The sequence below is a fragment of the Pezoporus occidentalis genome, unplaced genomic scaffold (genome assembly GCF_034315485.1).
Source record: "Pezoporus occidentalis ecotype Australia unplaced genomic scaffold, CSIRO_AGI_Poc_V1 ctg21, whole genome shotgun sequence".
Lineage (NCBI taxonomy): Eukaryota > Metazoa > Chordata > Aves > Psittaciformes > Psittacidae > Pezoporus > Pezoporus occidentalis.
Genome location: NW_026913964.1, coordinates 6,514,366 through 6,529,379, shown reverse-complemented (window position 1 = coordinate 6,529,379; position 15,014 = coordinate 6,514,366). Strand labels below are relative to the sequence as shown.

Here is a 15,014-nt window from a genome sequence, read left to right as displayed (position 1 = left end):
AAGTAGCCTTTTATAGAACAGCACATGCTGGTATTTACTTCTTTCTTAAAATGCAACACTAACAGTCTATCAGCTCCTAATCTGTTTAATGCTCTCCAAATGCAGGTGGTTTATTTAACACTTATCATTAAACTGACCTGCCTTAGAATGACATATCATATTGTAGAAAAAGAAAGAATCGTACTCCCCTGCTTTTTCTGTGAAAATAGAAATTTATGTTCAAAGGTTCTACTTTTCTCTACTCATTAGATATAAACATGTCAGAGATACATTAAAATTGCATTCAATACAGAGAACTATTTTTAAAACAAAGTTGTCATTCTACTTCTGCTGAATTGTTCATAAATTCTACTTTGAATAGAGATCAGATTACATTAAATGCATTTTGGTATCTATAACTTTCTGCAATGAATTAAAATTGGCTGATCATGTCTCAAGTGCATTTCATTTTCCTTTGATTCATGTACTGCAATATAACCTTCAAAATTCCCTTATGCCAACAAAGTCACTCAGATATGCTGAGTGCAGGAGCAGATTAAAGTGGCTATAATATTGAAAACTGTATCAAGACATCAAATAATGCATTAGAGGTATAATGAAAGTATAAACAAAACCTGTAAATATACAAATTACTGTTCATATAATCCACTGCTGAATTCAATTGAGAGTTCTGGTGTTAGAAGAAGATATATTAAACCAGAACAAATTGATTAGGCCAGTATATTGAGACTGTTTTGTTCTGTTCCATTTAGGAGTTTTCTGTTCAGGACTCAGCACTGAAAAATATTTATTCTCCTGTTCTGTGGAAATGAACTTCATACCAAATCCAAATTTGAAGCTAAGGAGTTTCAAAGGCAGGACTAAGAAAGCATAGCATTTCTGTCACCTGCTTGGTTTTTAAGTCACATTCAGAAATAACCATTCATACATTCCTCATATATGAGCTTTTTGTTCCTGTGTTGTGAAATCCAATCCAGCCTTCAAAGGCTTTTTAAGCTGGCAAAAGTGCATTATTACTGATCTAGTAAGTGCTATTGTTTCAATGGTAGTTATGGTTATGGATGAATGCTTTCAATGTAAGTTAAAAGAGATAATGAGTCTTTAATGATACAAAATCAGAGCTTTGTGTAGTTGGTGAAGCCTGACATAAGCCTCAGTTTTCAGTTAAGAAGCAGACGTTACACAGTATCTTACTTTTCCACTATGAAGATATCCACAAAGAGTTTTCTTGCACAGCTTGTCTCTCCCAAGATACTATCAGCAGAAGTTACCTAAGATATTAAATGGCTAAATGACATGAACTGGGGAGGTGAAGAGGAAAAAAGAAAAAAAAAAGAACACATCTGGCAGTGATGAAAATAAAACTCAGTTTTGGTAATTCAATATGTATCTCTGTTTATGGCTGTTGTCATCCTTGTGATTTTCCTGTAGACTTCTCCTCCCCAAAGACAGACAGAAGAGAATTGCAATCATCTAACATGCCAGCACAGCAACACTGATATCAAAGATGCCTCCTTACATAACTGATAAAGTATATGTTTAAAGAACAGGATGTTCTTAAGCTGAGGTTTGATTGAAAACTGGGATAAAATGTTCCTATCTGTGACTTGTAGCTGTGTGAGTCCATTGATTTTGTACTAGATTGGGTTTGCATGCATTTAAAATGCGCTGTACATGTTTTGCAAGTGGGAGATTGTGTGTCTGAATGTATTTACACTAAAAGCTGAGTCTGGGCAAACCTGATTTCCCAGCATTTGTCCAGTTTCATGCCACTATATCTCCATATTGTATAGCAATATGTTGAATCAAATCCACCACAGAAGGCATGGGATCAAAGAAAGAAATATGTGTAGCATTCACCCGAGTGTCTGCTCTTTAAATAGCTTACCTCTTGCACCAAGTAGAAGATTAGCAATGATAAATAGATTGACTGCAGTTTCAGTCACAGCAACATGCTATGAAAACATCTTGCATTCAGTGGCTGATCCAGACTTCTCCCTTCCCTGCCAAACCACAAACCTTTCATCATAAGCTTCTCCATTCATCTTACACTGGCATGAAGGAGCAGCCCATATTGAATGCATCTACAAATTTTTATTAGAAGCACATGTTTTAGAGTTATATGAGTTTTGGAGTTATATGAGAGCATACTGTGATTCAGCTGCAGGTGTTTACTAAATAGGAAATAAATAAAAATATCATGGAGACACTCTAGGAATGAAGCCGTTCAGTATTAATTTAATTTACTCTGTGTTTATATTAACTGATTTAAATGGAAATCTGCTCCTTTTCTGAGTTTATTCTGATTCCCCATAGCACAAAGTTAACTAGATATGCCTACTTCAGTTCTCTGACCACCTCTCCTACAGTGTCAGTTTTAGTAACAGTATATCAGCTCCACACCAAAGGGAGAAATATACTGTTCACATATTGTCCAGATGCCAATGGGGGTCAGGGCAGGGATGGGGGCTCTAGAGCCTAGCAGCCAGGGCCTGTCCAGAAATGACACAGCTGGTGGGCACTGGGGCAGCCCAATCTGCAGGCATTGGGCACTCTCCTGGAGACAGGACCAAGCCTGGGCCAGGACGTAGGCTGGCTCAGTGGGGCCCATGGAGGAGCAGAGCAGGGCCTTGGGGAGCTGGAGACCTGCTGCGGCATCACTGGGGCCCAGGGGCTGATGACCCCAGGCCCCTGTGCTGTGCTGGGAGGGGATGCCCAGGGGGAGGCCAGGCAGGGGCAGTCAGTACTGTGGGTGCCCTCAGGGCCATGGCAAATGTTCTGAAAATGTTTAGATGATTCTTTATTTAAATTTATCTAAGTATTCAACATGTGATTCTTGATTTTTTTTTTTTCTTATCAATGGTCTACTACATGTTATGCAGAAAGGTGAAATTGGGCAAGGGGGCTTGGGAGGAGTGGGGAGCAGAGAGAGATGTTTTAATGCCATTAGCAGGTTATTGAGTCATGGTTGTTTCTGTTTTGAAAGCCAAAGTATAGCAAGGGATAGTCAAGTGAATTTTCACGTAATTAGTATGAAGAAGTATATATTTTCTCTTATCACTCATAGTAGTAATCAGTTTATTCTTCCTCCATGTAACCTTTGTTTGTCCTCTGAAGTGTAACTGTAATTCTGAAGGAAGAATAAACCATAACCTTTGTAAATTTATTAACAAAACCCCCAGGAATAAACATCATGTCTTTTCTGGAATGGATACTTTACATTAAGAAAGGCAACTCTAAGCTTCTAAATAGATGGAATCTGAGGTAACCACACAGGATGCAGCAAAGAATCAAATTACCATGTTCAAACTCAGAGCCATGTTCAAATGCAGCATAAGAAAGCAGACAGATAAGAAATTAGAGGATAAAAAATAGCATTTCCTCTCACGTAATACTTTTAAACTTGAAAATGAGGTTATTTGCAACTACTAAAGGTTTTTGGCCTGTTATGGGTAGCAAAAATTAAAACATTTCCATTTGTTTAACATGCTTGTGATGGAGGGTTTATGTTTTCATTCATTAGCATAAACACCCAGTTAATTTCAATCATTCTTCAAGTCCAAAGACAATTAATAAATTAGATTTAGGCTTGTCTTTAGTCTTGTTAGAAGGGGCATCCTGTAAGCTGTCAAGACATGCAAGAAGGTGGCAAAACATAAATCAGTGCAGTGAGATATGTCAGAATTTTAACAAAAGGTTAAAAAGTGTTTAAACTGCTGATATTAACAATAGCTTCTGGTTATTTTATGGATGCATAAGAATCTGTACTTTCTATTCAAAACATCCACATTCAGTTTTTCAAGTGCAATATATATAACAGCTTCTATCTTAAGAGGAAAAGGGATTTTCAGAAGTGTTTTCAGGAAGAATAAATCACATATATTATCAGTGTGTATTTAGATTAGCTTTGAATTACATATAGTCCAAATGTATATAATGCAACTCTCACTATTATGTTTGGATCCTTCAAATTGAACAGCCCCATTTCAAAGTAAGATCAGTTGATGATAGCAGGTTTCTATCAGTTACCATTTTTGTATTTCAAAACAAGTACTTCTTTAGCATCTTATCAAATCTTACCTAACTATATAAAACTACACTGTGTTTATACAAACTACTGTATGTGGGCACTGAACAGGCATTCTGTCTCTGACCTACCCATAGGAATGAAATAAACTGAACAAAATTCAAATATGATTTGTGTTGATAGTGTTTACAACATTTTGTTTCTTGTTATCCTTTTTCACTCCATTCATGAGTTTATAGCTGTCTATTCTATCCACATTCAACCATTTCTAGATCAAGAATACTAGTATATATTTTTGTTTCCTTTTCTACACCTTTTCTACTAGATGATTCCTGAGATCATGGTAGAACTGTACACAGTATTCAAAACATGGAAACATCACTTTCACAGTGTTGAATTAATATTTTGGGTACAATTTCTAGTTCTATTAAGATAATTTACAACACTCTACCTTTATAACACTATGCATTGAGCTGGTGTGAGCCAAAGGCCAACTCCAGATAACAGAGGGGGCAACAGGTGTTTAATATTTCATCACATTTTTCCATAATTAAATTATATATTTCTTACATGCACTGAGATTCTTCTCCTTTAAGACTTCTCAAGAATTGTCTGGCTTGCTTAATTTGGCATCATAGACAAACTTTGTCACTTTTAGCATATTTTTTTCTCAGTGATATGTGAATAAGTTAAACAGAGCAGAGCTTGGGAAACCACTTTTCATTTTGAAACTGCTAATGAATTCCTAATCTCTGTTCCCTATCTTTAACGTTACAAATCCATAAGATGACCTTCCCTCTTGTTCTATGACAAATTTATCAAAAGCTTTTTGAAGACAAAAGAAAACTTTAACAACATTATTATCCTTAATTGTTTTCTTGTTTGTTTGCTTGTTTGTTTGTTTGTTTTCTTAAATATTTAATGGAAGCCTAAGATGTGACACCCCTTTCCAAAAGCAATGCTGACTTTTTATTGGCATATATTTATTCATGTCTTTTAATCCTTTTCTAATTATACCTTCCACAGTTTGTGTACCAAAGATTTGTTAGTCCATAGTTCACTACATCATCTTGTAATGCCATTTAAGCTCATTTGCCATCTTCCATTTCTCTCATGTGGTCCATTATTCCTGTGAGAGAAGAAGTAAAATCACACTTCATCACATTCCAGCTTTAACCTAACAACATAAAATGACTTTGGGATTCAAAAGAAATATTCAGTTCACATTGGTCTCTAGGCAGAAACATGGGAAAAATACTAATCTGTTCAGCAAAGCAGTCACACATTGTTCTTTTGAGGCCATCATCTACGCATATTGTCAGAAATACACAACCTTATCTAGCATAACCATTTTATAAACCTTTGTACTATTGTGGTTCAAGACTGGACAAAGCATGCTTAATATTCAAATAAAGACACTTTTTATCCATTTCAGGTGGGCTTTTAGTGTCTATGTTTTACATCAACAGATTAAAAACTATTTCCAAAGTATCAGTATTTTTGGTTTATGAACTTCATGTAACTTTTTATTTCATAAAAATAATGGTCCAGATTCCCTAGTGATAGTATTTCTTACGCTAATTTAGAGCTATAATGCATTACATGAGGCTGTTCACACAGGATAATTTGAAGCATCAAATGTAAATGCACACAGCAGACTAGTGCAGACTGGTATTCTCATGTTAGATGAACAATCTCAGGTAAAATGCAGAAGCCAAGAATTTCCATTTCCTAAATTTCAAGTGTGCCTTGAACAAGTCCTTTCTTCCATTACCACAAAAACTATTGGCTTTGTTCTTCTATATAACTATCTTTTCAGTTTATGGTCTTCATTTTGTTATTTCTAATAAATCAAAGAAGAAACTGACTCATCATGGAACATTGTGTGAAAATAGGATGAAGAAAGAGAGATAAATCCAGGGCCTGTGGATGGAGAAAAGAAAATTGATTTATTTGTGGAAAGGTTTCTGTGGACTAAGCCTGGAAGTGAGAATGTGTTGTGAAATGTGGAAGGCATTAAATCATGGCTAAACCTAAACTAAAACATCCAGTAGAGTGAATAGTTTTGAGGGAATCACAGAAATTATAGGTGAAATTACAGTGCTAAAAACTAAAAGGGGAATTAATGTGTGGAGGCCAAATGTATGGTAACTGCACTATGAAGTTCCAAGTATAGAATAGGAATGATAAAAATTTTCAATAAGTTAAGACTTGTCAAACTGTTTTAACTATTTCTTATGTTTTACAGTTGAGTTGCATAGCTTGAAAAAATGCTGACATCCTACAAATATCTACTGAATCCAAGGAAGACGTGTTGTGCCAAAGGTCACTTACAAAACTTGCAAGGTCCATATTTGGGGAAAAATGCGTTCTGAAATCTTCATGTCCAGAACAGCTATCTAGATAGCTAGATAGAACAGATTTCAAGGCTTCACTTTTATCTCTTTTGCATTGAAACTAGGAAAATACTCCTCCTTTTTCTTTCTTTTCCTTTTCTTGTCAGTGGAAACTCATCTGTAAAGACATGAGACAGTGGCTTTCATCAGCCATGTAGAGTGCTATGTTTAGTGTTCAGTGTCATCAAATCCCTTTTTCTTTTACACACATCACCCTAACATATCCAGTTTTCCCTCTGGCATGCAATCCTGTCTTGTATAAATTTACAAGCTGTGAAGGGAAACTTTCACTGAACTTACCAATATCCTATTCAAAGCTTTCACTAAAATAAGATATTCTAGGTTAAACTCAGTAAAGCTTTAAGTTGCATGTACAGTGCAAACTAAAAGCCAGTGGCCATGTACTATTAAATTCAGAATGGTTACATGTAAATGACATTTTCTTCGTATATAACTGTCTGATTTCTCTGAAAAAAAAACCGTTTTCTTCAGAAGAAATATGTTTTCTGTTTAAAAATTCTATATTGCAAAATGATAGATGTGAACAATTTATATGATTTGATGTCATTGCTTCTCATTTCAGTTTTTGTTGTCGGATTTAAATGTAATCTTAAACACAAAATACTTACATAAATATATTATAAATATATTTTTGTTTTCTTTTTAAAAAGTTTTTATTTGTGTAAAAAAAATGTATAATTAAGACTTTAGGTAGCATAAGATTCAACTGTCAGGTCCTGTTTAAATGGATTTTTTTAAATCTCCCCACTGTTGTAACCAGGAACACTAGAGGATTTTGTTATCTTTGTTTCAGTGAAATATTTTATGGGACTGCTTATTGATGGGAAAGACTTCTGAGAAAAAAAATCTGCCTTTTGTTTTGAAACCTTTTTCTCTAAATGCATGCTTTTCACCGAATTTAAAAAACAGTTTAGTCTCAACAACCTGTGAAACTTTACAAATACTCCATTGGAGGTCCTATGATTTCTTTCAATGTACAATAATGATAGAGTTAATTTTGTGAGTAACTATTGACATAACATGATCTAAACTTAAGAAGACATATATGAGAAAGCTTAAACATTAGTATTTTTACTGAAATATTAGAAAACTTCCATACATAAAGACACTAAGAGGTGTAATGTTTTAAGACTGGAACAATAAATTTAAGCTAGAAAGGCTATAAATAATTCATAAGTGTCTGCCATGTCAAATGATGAGTAACTCTTTTGAAATACTGATATCTAAATTAAGTTAAAAAGTCTCTGCTGAAATTGTAACAGAATATTGTCAGCATATTCCCCCTATTTAATATTAATTTACATATTTTTCATGTTCTGTATTGCACAGGTTTAATTATAATGAATGCCAAAAAATGCTCAATAACATAAACTGTTGTTTATCTACAACAAATTGTTTTTTTAACCTTGATATCAATATCTATTATTCATTAATTAAAAAATGAAACTCAAAAGCATGAAGAAAAGGAGAGGGAAATGCGGTGAGAAAATTTATATGGAAGAAATTTTATTCTATTTAGTTTCTGTCATATTTGTCGGTCTCAGAAAGCACTATAGAATACTGTAAAAGTAACAGACCACTTGCAACGTAATGTCTTTAAAATCCTGGAAGAAAATTTTGAATATTTTGAACAGCTGTGGAAGAAAAATAAACTTCTGACAGCTAAAAAAATTCAAATTTACAAAGCATTCTTTCATAGCTGATACAGGAATAAAGACTATTAAACATGTAATTTACTTCCCAGACAACAGAAAAACTGTTGTAAGAACCATTATAATCAGAACACTTATTTTTTGGAAAAAAATAACTCTTTTTGCCACTGCTCCTTTAAAATTCAGAAATAAGAGGATATGAGAATCAATAAAATTATGAGCTAAATAATGTTGATGAGAAATACAGTAGTGGATAATGATTCACAGGGAGGAATCCATACCATCTGAAAGACTCTATTCCTTTCTTGCAACTGGTTTTGCACATGGACTACCAATACAGTCTTTAGGATAAGAATGTGTGAGTACGACTGTGAAAAAAAAAAAAATCATGAAAAGTCATGAAGTATGTTTGTTTTACCTAAAAAAATAAAATTTTCCTTAGAATATGATGAAAATTTATACTGAACTTTTATCTGTCAATCTAGGTTTTCTTGTTCTGTTCGATTTATTACATTTACATTTTTTTTATAAATTCAAAAATGTTTCATTCAGCTGCTCAGACCCAAGCAGTATAACTAATTATATTTGTATATTTAACATAATATTGCAGCAAACAGTACCAACAAAAGCAATATTATGATATGATACGAAATTTTGCAGTTCAGAGTACTTTTACCTGGATACTAATCCTATGAACATAAAGAGCTATAATGCAATATCCTTGACAAGTAGCAATTTATTTATATAGCTCATATATGCCTAATAATACAGCAATTTGTTTTACAATTTGCAGCAAACATTCTCAAATTGCAGTTGGGTTTTGTCATGAGCTCTCCAGTTACGTGGAACTCAGTATAGTATATCAAAAACTTTGCCCTGAAATAAGTCATCTAAATTTGGACTAAGAAGATTTATTACACAGCATTGTTTTTCAAACTGCTTCTTGGGGTGATACCTGGGTTGAAGCTTATAAACACAAGCGAGTAGGAGATGGGGGTCCTGAAAAGTATCCTGCAGAACAAAAAATATGAGATTTATTACATGCTGTTTAGGAAAGATAGATAGAACAATGAAATTTTAGTAATACAATAGGCATAAAAGTAAAATTTCGGTACAGAAATTATTTAGCTAATGGCTTTTCTCAGCATAAAAAGTTCACAATTAAAAACGGGAAACCATAATTTGTGAACAAGATGATACATTCTTTGCAATGCACAGTAGTATGGATATGCATTGTAAATAGCTCATCTTGACATTCAGTTAAAATCAATGGACTCTCGAAAAGGCATCTTGCTTATCATAGGTAGAACCTTCTATGCTTAGATTAGTTGGTTAAATGAAATAACAGGCAGTGAGTGCAGTTAGGAGAGTTGATCCACCTGAAATAATTACCTCCACACTAAATGGGGAGAAAGAAGTTCTGAAGATCCACCAATTTGCCTAAGGTAAGCATCTCTCTGTCTTTCACTCTCCTCCCACCAAATATGTGGGGTACTTACATATCGCAACATGCCAGTCCACCTAATAAATTAACGATGTATCCCCTAGCAAGAAAGTCCTTTAGTTAGGAGAAAACAATTACCTTTCAATGCTAACTTTACCCAGAAAACTAACTGATAGCTTCTACCTCCTGACCACAGAAAACCAGGTATCTTTAGAAATATTCTTTAACAAGTACACCAGAGTGAAATCACTGCACAATCAGAAAGTCTTGGAACCAGACCATGCAGCAGCCAGCCTCTGTCCTTCCCAACTGACATTTCTATTTATTCATGAAGAAGATATAAAATGAATTGAAGTTCTTTAGCTGCCTAAAGTATAAGCTCCAGGCTATGTGGAGCTGGAGTAGGATTTTAAGCGTGAGTCACAGTTTTGGCCGGATTGTTCAATGTATAAATATGACTTCTGGTGTACAAATGCTAAACCAAAAATTATTTCATTTATGAAAGCTTTGGTTTCCATATTCATCATTATCACAAAAGACTGAAGCAGTAGAAAGTTGAAATTATTGTCAGGAATAAAAAAAAAATAAGTCATATTACTGAGGTAAAGGTATCAAGGGAACCTACATATCATGCATTTTGTTCATTGGTCAAGCACCCGTCCTTGTGGTGTCTGCCAGTGGACTTGACTGTGCTGTCAGCCCTAATCTGGAGAAATCACTTCTGAGGGTGTGAGCCCTACACAGTAGAGAACTAAATCGGCCAATCTGGAAAAGATTAAGAGGAATCCTCTGTAACCCACATTAAAAATATGAAATAAATCTGTGTCATCCACAATAAAGATTAAATAGTACCATGGTAAAATTGTAGTACATTTACCAAATCTCAAACAGCAAATCACTATTTCAGTGTGTCATTCTATCTTCTCCCCCTCTTTGGACAATGGGACAAGGCATTGCCCATTAACATTCAATCTGAATTTACACAGATTAGGAAAATACTAAGGGTAGAAGCCAATACTTGCATGACTCAATTAAATTTCTTTGTTTTCATCATCTCTAATGGAAAGTATTTATCAGTATAGGTAGAATTACTTTAAAAGGAAAACTGGCAGGAAATTACGCTAACTTTGAGTCCTGACTTTAGATATTATTTTGTGGAGTAGAGAAGCTTTGGTTTACTGCCCTGGACACCCAAGATTCAGAAGCTGACTGCTGACAAGGCTAAGGAGTTTTTTAAGAAAAAATATGCTTATAAAATTTCCCAATTTTTTGTGCATTTTCTGTCAAAAGTGTGACTCACAGAGCTCCTAATTTAGTCATTTAACCTGAAAGAGAAGGTGGAAAAATAAAAAACATATATTCTTCCCAAGTTAAATGTCTATTAGAGACAAACTAGTAATTCTAAAAGCCTAAAGAGATTTATCCATTGTCTAAATTAGTTGAATATGTAATACCAAATAAACTTTTTATTCTCATAGTAATGCTGCTCCAGATCTCTCAATTTCAAATATATCTAAATTTAAATTGAAAATTACATTAGTTATGACTGTGGACTTAGTAACTGAGAAAAAAAAACTGATTCAGAGTCAGATATAAATTAATTTATGTTCATGGAAAATGGCAGAAGTGATTCAACCAGGGTGGAAGCCTCAACTGGTTTCCTTGGCATAAAAAAAAAAATCAAAACAAATTGAGGCAAATTATCCAATTTGTAGAGAGACTTAGATTAAGGACACGTGATGTATGGCAGCTGAAATTAAATGCCAAGGGTCAATAATGCTCCATCCCTGGCAGCATTTAAGGCCGGGTTGGACAGGGCCTTTTGTGAGGTCTATTGTGAGGTGTCTTTGCCCATGGCAGGGGGGTTGGAACTAGATAATAAAATCCTTTCCAACCCTCACCATTCTATGATTCTATGAGTAAAAATGTTCAAGTTCAAAAAAATTCATTTGTAGCTCTGGAATCAGACTGCTCTTAACCTAGATGTGTGGAAAACCTGTCTATGTGAGGTTTGAAAGCTCTGGGCTTTTTCTGTTGTTAAAAATATTACTTAAAAGAAAGATAAGCCCTACTTCTGAGAAGTTATCCTGGCCTATTCTATTATGAATATAGGACCCTAAAAGGGTTGGACTTTGGGGCTTTTTTGTAGCACTGACCTAAATGTTGCCCAAGTTGCGTTAAGACATATTACAGTGCCCAGGTTTTGTTCTGGGGACGTAGCCTGGTATCAGGGGTCAAAGTAGTAAATCTTCTCTTTGTCTGTTCTCATTGTGTGAACAGTGAAGAGCTAATTGACGAAAATTCTGCCATACTGACTTCCCACAAAATTCTGTGCTTGTGTAACAAGTAAGAATATACGTGTTTGTCTAACAATTCAGTTTGTGCCAGCAGGCAAACTCACTAATTTAGAATTTTCAGCATTTTAAGTCTGTTTGAACTGTTGACCCCTGGAGCATTGTGTGATGTCTAAAGTTAACATAAAGTCTAAGGTTTTCTTATGGGTGACTGCAAAGTATTCTAAAATAGCCATGCCATTCAAAAGTAATATTAGGAGTCTCTGTACTTTTGACAAAAAGGGCAGCATTATACAGCAGCACTTTATACCAATAAATCTGCAGATCTCTAAAACTGATTTCAGAGACCTAATTTTACAGACTTTGCAAATAATATGTGAGACATATAGGCACTGCTTTGGGTTACCAGCAGTCCACAAATTAAGATTTTTGTCTATTTCTTTGCATCACGGTTCAATCTTTTAGTGATTCCTTGTGAAAGATTCACAAATATTTCTACATTACCTGAAACTCTGGAAATATTACATTTGCTCTTGTCTGAAACATAATCTGTGATGTTTCTGCTCAGAGAAGACTTTCTGCAACTAAAGGGTTGAACAGGAGCTGGAAAAGACTAGATTTGAAGGAAAACTCAAAATACCTAAAACTGAAACAGGATTCTGGTCAGAAGTCAGAAGCATATGGGGAATTTTTAAAGAAATTATAAATTAAAAAGCTAATTATATATTCTTACTATTAAAAATATTTATTGAATCATATCTATTTATTTATTCCAGCACATCTATTTAAATCTTACATTTCTTTATGTTTTAAAGCTATACCCTTCAAGGCAGAAATTTATTTTGAAAAAGGCACCATTTGACATATCAATTTTTTTCAAAGTAGTACAAAACTTCATTTTGGAGACTGGATTTTTTTTTCCCTACCCCTTCTTTTGCTTTGCTTTTTCTTTTGGCATAATGTCAAATATCATCTCTACACTAACAGCTGATAGTTCTGTCTCTCCTCTCTTAATTTCCTTGTGTTCTATCCATATTTTTTTTTCCTTGTTTCTCTGCTGTTTCCTTGCTGTTGACTTTGTTGCAGCTGTCTTAGCATGGCTAAATCAGAGCTCTTCTATCTTCCTTTCAAATTTTGCATGTTTATTTTTGCATTTCACACAGATCTTTCTGTGAGTATTACAACAATCTTGCTTGTCTGTTAGGCACATCCATAACCAGGGTTGCTTCGGATCTCACTCTTTTCTCATCTATGTGTAATACTGGAGATTTCCCTCTCTAAAGTTCAGCATTCCTTTCCACCTAATACAGTCAGTTTGCACATCAGTAGAGGTGTCAGTGAATGCAGCTGTACTCATCTTTGGCATCGATACACATCATCTTGTGTCACTCTTTACTAGCCAGTGTTATTCTCAAGAATTTTAGTAAAAAATGCTGGGGGTGGCAACATATTTCAAGAAGCAAAATCTAAGATGGGCTATTTCTGGTACTGACTCACACACACTGCCTGCAGAATGGTTTTAGGACAAGACTGCTTTACTCACTAGCACTAAAAAGCAATATCTAAACCTGTTCTGTTCTCAATTTACATTTATTATGCTGATAGAATATTAAAAAAAAAATCAATACAAAAACAAATAGAAATCTGTAACATGTATTACCCAAATGGATGCCGTTTCTAATACATGAGCTGCTATAAGAACAATAAGCATTGCATAATGCATTCTTGTTGAATCTGAAGGCGTTATAAGGTTTTACACAAATACATAAAAAGAGAGCAACCAAAAATTAGCAGATTTTAATTTTCAGATAAAATTAGGGTTGAAGCTTTCTCCAAAGGAAAAAGTAACTAAGGAAGTGTGTCCTGGGTTCAGCAGTTGCAGCCATTTTTCGCCTTCTTAGTAGCTGCTGCAGCGCTGTGGTTTTGACTTTCGGCCTGGGAACAGTGCTGATAACACCAATGTTTTTACTTACTGCTCAAATGTTTGGTCTGGCCAAGGGCTTTGAGAGTCTCATGATCTGCCAGGGAGGAGGGGAAGCTGCGAGGAAGCAGAGACAGGACACCTGACCCAAACCGGCCAAATAGGTATTCCATACCACAGCACGTCATGTCCAGGATGTAACTGAGTTACCCGAAATGGCCAGTGCACTGCGGGGTTGGACGAGGTATGGGTCGGTGCTCGGTCGGGGCGGGGGGTTGGGTGAGGGCGAGTTATCGGTCGGCAGGTGGTGAGGTGTTGTATTCTCTTCCCTTGTTATTTCTTTTATCATTATTATTATTGATGGTAGCAGCAGTTTCATTCTTTTTGATTCTCCTCTCCGTCCCTCCGGGAGTAGGGGGAGGGAGGAAGGGGGGGGGAGTGAGCGAACAAGCTGTGTGGCTGGGTTTAAACCACTAGAAGATGTAACTAAGGATCATGGATAACTGTAGGAAAAGACAACTGAAAGACATTATTTAAGACATTATTTAGACCTGTGTAATCCTGTTCCAGCTTAACTGAAATCAGGAATGCATCATGTCCATTGATCTGTGCTTGATGTTCTGCAAAGACACTAAGATTTTATGCAAAATGATAACCTCTTAGGTTTGAAGTTTTGTACCTAAGTATTGACTTTCTGTATGTGGGTAAAATGGGTATCTGTTTGTCTCAATGAAATAGCTACTTCTGAAATTCCAAATGTATGGTGTACAGGGGGAGAAATATATCACTCATTTCTGTCTGAACTATCCCATGTTGGCTTAGGTTGGGCAGCAGTCTAATTAAAAGAGCAATCCTTTTCAGGCAAAACTGTTCTCCTGTAAAACAAGTGAGATTCTTTGTAATGGAAAACCCCTGAATTTTGTGGTGGTGGTAAAAAAAGGTTTGGCTTTGAATGCCACATATTTGCATGCTTGACACAAGACGGGCAATACACCTTGCAGGTTCAAGATGCAAAACAAGCACTTTGGTGCACTCTAGTACCTTCTTAAATTATTTCAGGTGCTTTGAACTGTTTGAAAAAACACATTTTGCAGCAGTTCTTCTGCAAATCATTTAGATGGAAATCAGATATAAAATCAAAAATAAAAGGTACCAGTTATGTGGGTTTATTCTGTCCATATGGTTAATTTTTTTGTCTATTGTTTGTTTTGAAAACAAAATAGATCATATCTACACTGCATATATTCAGTCAAATCTTG

At 35.0% G+C, this 15,014-nt stretch overlaps 1 long non-coding RNA gene across 2 annotated transcripts in view; it reads right to left on the bottom strand.

Moving 5' to 3' along the window:
- Positions 1-8,734: 8,734 nt before the first annotated feature.
- The window catches only part of LOC134164005 (uncharacterized), a 152,779-nt gene continuing 146,499 nt past the window's right edge, over positions 8,735-15,014 (bottom strand). For both annotated transcript variants that reach the window (XR_009964950.1, XR_009964951.1), the window contains 2 exons: positions 12,339-12,447; positions 8,735-9,107 (listed from right to left, as the gene is read on the bottom strand). This is a non-coding gene — a long non-coding RNA (uncharacterized LOC134164005). The remainder of the gene's footprint in view (positions 9,108-12,338; positions 12,448-15,014) is intronic.